Here is a 6,892-nt window from a genome sequence, read left to right as displayed (position 1 = left end):
CTTTAGAGTGCTGAACTGGATTTTTAGTAAGATTAATAGCACTGGTATTATCACACTTAATAGGAATATTATCTAGTTTAACTCCATAGTCCTCTAGTTGTTGCTTGAGCCATAATACTTGAGCACAACAACTACCAGCAGCTATGTATTCAGCTTCAGCTGTGGACAGTGCCACTGAGTTCTGCTTTTTACTAAACCATGATACTAAGTTATTTCCTAAGAATTGACATGTGCCACTTGTGCTCTTTCTATCTAATTTGCATCCGGCAAAATCTGCATCTGAGTATGCAAGCAAATCTAGACAGGAGTCTCTCGAGTACCATAATCCAATGGTGGTAGTTCCTCTTAAATATCTAAGGATTCTCTTAACAGCACTTAAATGTGACTCCTTAGGATCCGATTGGTATCTAGCACATATCCCTACACTAAATACAATGTCGGGTCTACTAGCAGTAAGATAGAGCAAGGATCCAATTAGTCCTCTATAGAGCTTAATATCAACACTCTTCCCTTTTTCATCTTTGTCTAACTTACTAGTAGGATTCATTGGAGTGCCAATTTCCTTATGATTTTCATTCCCAAACTTCTTCAGTATTTCCTTTGTATACTTAGTTTGATGAATGAAAATGTCTTTTTTGGTTTGTTTGATTTGTAATCCTAAAAAGAAGCTTAGTTCTCCCATCAAACTCATCTCAAATTCTCCATGCATTAAATCAGCAAATTCTTTGCACAGAGTATCGTTAGTGGCACCAAAGATTATGTCATCTACATATATTTGTACCACTAATAGATTTTTGTCCTTTCTTTTGAGAAATAGAGTTTTATCTACATTTCCTCTACAAAAATCATTATCAATCAGAAATTTACTTAGTCGATCATACCAGGCCCTAGGTGCTTGCTTTAATCCATATAATGCCTTATGTAATTTAAACACATGATTTGGCAATTCATGATTTTCAAATCCTGGAGGTTGTTCTACATATACTCCTCCTCAATAATACCATTTAAGAATGCACTCTTCACATCCATTTGATATAATTTAAAATCCATAAAATATGCAAATGCTAGAAGTAATCTAATAGCTTCTAACCTAGCTACAGGAGCAAACGTCTCATCATAATCTATTCCTTCTTCTTGATTGTATCCCTTAGCTACGAGTCTGGCCTTATTTCTTATAACTACTCCATTTTCATCTAATTTATTTCTAAATACCCATTTTGTTCCAATTACCGAATTATGCTTTGGTCTTTCAGTTAATGTCCATACATTACTTCTTTTGAATTGATTTAATTCCTCTTGCATGGCATTTATCCAGTTAGTATCTTTTTCAGCCTCTTCATAAGTTTTAGGTTCTAATTGTGAAACGAAAGCAAGATAATCATTTAAATTTCTAAGAGAAGATCGAGTTCTTACCCCTTGAGATGGATCACCAATAATTAAGTCTTTAGGATGTCCATGTGCATACCTCCATTCTTTTGGCACGTCTTGGGGTTGTGGTGGCACGCAATCATCTCCCTTATCTTGATTTGGCACGTCATCAATTTTCAACTTTTCAAAGTCGATAATTTCTGTATCATCATCAATAGTATTTTCTTTCCTAGCAGACTCACTATCAGACTCATCAAATATAATATTGACTGACTCTTCCACTACTAAGGTTCTTTTGTTGAATACTCTGTATGCCTTGCTAGATGTGGAGTATCCTAAGAAGATACCTTCATCTGACTTGGCATCAAATTTACTTAAGTCCTCCTTGCCATTATTTAAGATAAAACATCTACATCCAAACACTTTAAAATATTTTGCAGTTGGTTTCTTATTCTTCCAAAGTTCATAAGGAGTTTTCTTAGTTATAGGTCGTATTAAAACTCGATTTAGAATATGGCAAGAAGTGTTTATAGCTTCAGCCCAAAAGTACTTTGGAAGATTTGACTCGCACAACATTGTGCGTGCCATTTCTGCCAATGTCCTATTTTTCCTTTCAACAACCCCATTTTGTTGAGGCGTTCTAGGTGCTGAAAATTGATGTGATATTCCATTTTTAGTGCAAAATTCCTCGAAGTGTTGATTTTCAAATTCAGTACCATGATCACTTCGAATGGCTACTAAGGTGAGTTTCTTTTCATTTAAGATTTTATTATATAGTTTCAAAAATTCTGAAAATGCTTCATTCTTATGTGCCAAAAATGAAACCCATGTATACCTTGAAAAATCATCAACAATGACTAGTCCATATTTCTTTCCTCCTAGACTTGTAGTTCTAGTAGGTCCAAATAAATCCATATGTATGAGTTCAAATGGTCTAGTTGTTGATACTACATTTTTCGATTTGAAAGATGATCTAGTTTGTTTTCCTAATGAACATGGTCCACATATTTTGTCCTTTTCAAAAATCAATTTTGGCACATCCTTTATTAACTCCTTCTTAACTAGTTTTGATATTAATTCCATACTAGCATGTCCTAGTCTTCGATGCCAAAGCCAACTAGTTTCATTCTTCTTATCTTCATTAGTAATTAAGCATAAACCATTCTTCTTGCCTAACTCATGAAGATCTACTAAATAAATATTTCTTTGCCTTTGTCCTACAAGTACAATACTATTGTCTTTAGGATTTGTGATTATACATACAGATGCTTCAAATGTAACTTTAAATCCTTTATCACAAAATTGACTTATGCTAAGAAGATTATGTTTCAAACCTTTAACTAATAAGACATTTTCTATAAAAACAGATGGAGCAATGAAAATTTTACCCTTTCCAATGATATACCCTTTACCATTGTCTCCATAGGTTACTACTCCACCTTTCTTTGGTTCCAAGGTGACAAATTGATCTTCGTCACCGGTCATGTGTCTTGAACAGCCGCTATCTAGATACCATCGTTTTTCCATTTTATCAGCTGCAAGACACACCTGCAATCAAGATCAAGAAGAAACTTTAGGTACCCAAACTAAGTTGGGTCCTTTAGGGTTAGTACTCCATGTTCCTTTTGGAACCCAAACTTTCTTGAATTTAATCTTTTGATTATTACTTGATTTGTTTTGACTAGACTTTCTAAAGCTACATTCATATGCTCTATGTCCTATCTTATTGCAACAATAACAAGTAACATTTTCATTTTTAGCTTTTACAAAGATATTCTTTAAGAATTTTTGTTTCCTATTTGTTCTATAACCTAAACCAGCCTTATCATATACAGCTCTTTGACTATCAAGAATCATATTTAATTTGGTAGAACTAAGAGTAAATTTATCTACTAAGGATTTATATTTTTCAGCATCTTCTTTTAACTTAATATTTTCAGCAATTAGGTTCTTGGTTTCATTTTCAAGTTTCCTACTTAATGTTTCATAGTTATGAGACAGTTTTATCTTATCTTTAATGAGAGATTGATTTTCTTCTTTTAGAGCTTTATTTTTATTAATTACTTTCTTATGTTCTTCCATGAGTTCTAAAAATGCATCATGTAATTCATCAACAGTAAAATCACAGTCAAGTTCAGAATCTACCTCATCGTCATTGGCCATATGACATATTTGGGCCATGTCTTGATGATCTTCATCCTCCGAACTTGATTCCTCACTTTCACTCCAATCGGCCATAAAATTCTTCTTTTTCAACTTTCTAGCCATCCACTTCAAATCTGGGCAATCTATCTTATAATGCCCGGGTTTGTTACACTCATAGCAAATGGGAGTCTCTTTCTCTTTTTTCTTGTCCTTACCCTTTTCTTTACTTGAGTTACCTTTAGGGAAGGGCTTCTTTTTATGGAATCTATTCTTACCTCTCATGAATTTTCTGAATCTTCTCCCAAGCACTGCCATCCCTTCTTCATCAATATCTTCATCATCATCTGAATCTTCCGATTCAGTTTGTTGTCTAGGGGTGGTAGTCTTTAGGGCAATGGGCTTTCTTCTCTTGACCTCATCTTCTGAATTTTGCCTCATGGTCAACTCATGGGTCATGAGTGATCCTAGAAGCTCCTCTAACTGCAGTGTGTTGAGGTCCTTTGCTTCTTGTATGGCGGTTACCTTGGCCTCCCAATTCCTTGGTAGAGACCTGAGAATTTTTCGCACCAAATCAGAATTAGAATAAGATTTTTCTAAACTTTTAAGCCCATTTATAATATCAGTAAAACGAGTAAACATATCAGTTATGGACTCGGTAGAATCCATTTTAAACAATTCATACTTATGTACTAATATGTTTATCTTTGACTCCTTAACTTGATTGGTCCCTTCATGTGTGACCTCAAGTCTATCCCAAATTTCTTTGGCAGTGGTGCAAGTGGATATTCTATTAAATTCATTTACATCTAAAGAGCAATAAAGTATATTTATAGCTTTTGCATTTAACTGTGCTAGTCTTCTATCATTTTCATTCCAATCCATTTCTGGTTTGGGTATGATAGTGCCCTCTATATTGAGTGTGGGTGTGTGAGGTCCTCTAGTTATGATTTGCCAAAGTTCATAGTCCGAAGCTTGAATGAATATCCTCATCCTAGCTTTCCAATATGTGTAGTTTGTGCCATTAAATAGAGGTGGTCTATTTGTGGATTGCCCCTCACTCATAGAGCATCCTACTTGGGTTGTCATGATCTTTAACTCTTGATTGTTAGATCAATGAGCACTATTAGAGCACCTTGCTCTGATACCACTTGTTGCCCAAGGTGACAATCCAAGAGGGGGGGTGAATTGGTTTCTTCTAAACTTTGGTGCTTTTAAAAACTTTCGTAATTAAGTGCGGTGGATGCTTTCTTAGATTATTTGAGTGAGTTAAACTAATGCAAGAATAGAAGATAATGCAAGAGAAAATGAAAGCACAAACACAACGCAAACACAACAATATATAGTGGTTCGGTGCTCTCCTTAGCACCTACGTCCACTCCCCAAGCGTCCCCTTGGGAATTCACTATAATCTCGCGGATTACAGTTGGATTGTTTTCCGGGCTCACAATCCAAAAACCTTTGTTGGTTTTGCGGGCTCACCAACGAACCTATACACTTGGTTTTCCGGGTTCACCAAAAACCTTTGTTGGTTTTGCGGGCTCACCAACGAACCTATACACTTGGTTTTCCGGGTTCACCAAAAACCTTTGTTGGTTTTGCGGGCTCACCAACGAACCTTTACAAAGTGTTTAACAAATAAAAAGAAAAGATTCAAACTCCTAAATGAGCATATAAAACAATATGAACTACAAAGAAGAGTTAGAAAGTATTTATCGCTTTGAAGTCGCTTTGCTCTTCTTTGTCAAGGATGCTTCACTCTTCAAGGGAGGATGGAGCTCTTGATGCCTCTTTGAATCTGCTCAATCCCTTTCTTTGATTCTTGAATGAAGCTCTTGATGAAGGAGATTAGGGCTCTTTTGTTTTCTTGTGTATTCTTTGATATTCCACTCAAAAAGTTATTCTCTCTGATGAATAGTGCCCCTTTAAATAGTTTCCAACCTTTCTTGGACAAGCCCCAATGGTCAGATTTGAAAAACTAGCCGTTACTCACCTTGGGAAGGACAAAAAGTACATCTGCAGAACTAGCCGTTACTGTTCAGCCCGTGTTTGGGTCGGCTCAACCTGTCCTTGGGTCGACCCAACTTTGCCTTGGGTCGACTCAAACATTCCTTGGGTCGACCCTCTCAGAAACCACAGAAACCTCAATTTCAGCCTTCCTTCCCATGGGTCGACCCAACCATTCTTTGGGTCGACTCAAAGTTCACTTGGGTCGACTCAACTTCTTCTTGGGTCGACCCTCTCAGTAATTCCAGAGAACCATTTTCTGTCTGTCTTTCTGTCTTGCCTTTGGGTCGACCCTCTCAGGGTTTGGGTCGACTCAAGCTTGGGTCGACTCAACCACTGTGTGGGTCGACCCTCTCAGTAAATCCAGAGAGCATTCTTCTGTTGTGTTTTGAGGTTCTTTGGAGGTTGGGTCGACTCATGCTTACCTTGGGTCGACCCAACTCACTGTTCATTTGTGCCATTTTTGCAGGAGTGTGCCAGATTACTTCTTGATGTGCCGGGGTCGACCCAATCAACCTATGGGTCGACTCAAACCACACTTTGCTGCATTCTCAAGGTTAGATTCATCCAAATGAACAAGGCCATTTATCCATTTTCAATTAAACAAATATACTGAGAGTAATGAACTTATAAATGAAGTATCAATTTAACTTATAGCATGCTCTAAATAATTGCTTGTTAATCATCAAAATAACACTATCATCCTCATTCTCCCCCTTTTTGTCATCATAGCAAAAAGGCAGAAAGCACAGTAAGATACAAGAACTCAAGAATGCACAATTTTTGCAAAGAATTTCTACTCATTGTATTTATCCAAAATTGAGTACAAGTGTGATTACATATCAAGTGAGTCCTCAAGGGACTGTACATCATAAAGTAAAAAGAACAAAAGATACTAGGGTTTCTTTGTGGTGGAGGATGTGGCTCCCTTGCTCAGTCTAGTGTGTTTGATGACCATGCTTAACCCCTCATTGATGTTCCCCAGTTGTTCGAGTATCTCCGAGGTGGTTCTAGACTGAATCGTAGATATGTTGTTCACACTTTCTTGGAGGGTGTCAAGTTTGAAGATCAGTACATTGGCTAGTCTCTCAGCACCCTGACTCTGGTTGCCTAGTTCATGTTTGATGCTATCTCGCATCTTCCTTGTGTCGTCCTCGACGTCACTTATGTTCCAGTATTGACCTTGAACTAGGCTTCGAATGTTGAATATCTCCTCCTTCAGATTTGCAACCATCTCTGTCACGGCTGCTAAGGAGGGAACTAGCTCGGTGGAGGGAGCACTCTGAGGACCTCGGAGCTCCCTCAGCAGATCATCTCTCAGATCCCTCACTATCTCCTGCCGCAACTCTCGGAGCTGCTCAGAAGATATGCGGAC

The sequence above is a fragment of the Phoenix dactylifera genome, chromosome 4 (genome assembly GCF_051530095.1).
Source record: "Phoenix dactylifera cultivar Ajwa chromosome 4, Ajwa_hap1_PhDact_Kaust_v1.1, whole genome shotgun sequence".
NCBI classification, from domain to species: domain Eukaryota; kingdom Viridiplantae; phylum Streptophyta; class Magnoliopsida; order Arecales; family Arecaceae; genus Phoenix; species Phoenix dactylifera.
Note: the sequence above shows the minus strand (reverse complement) of the source record.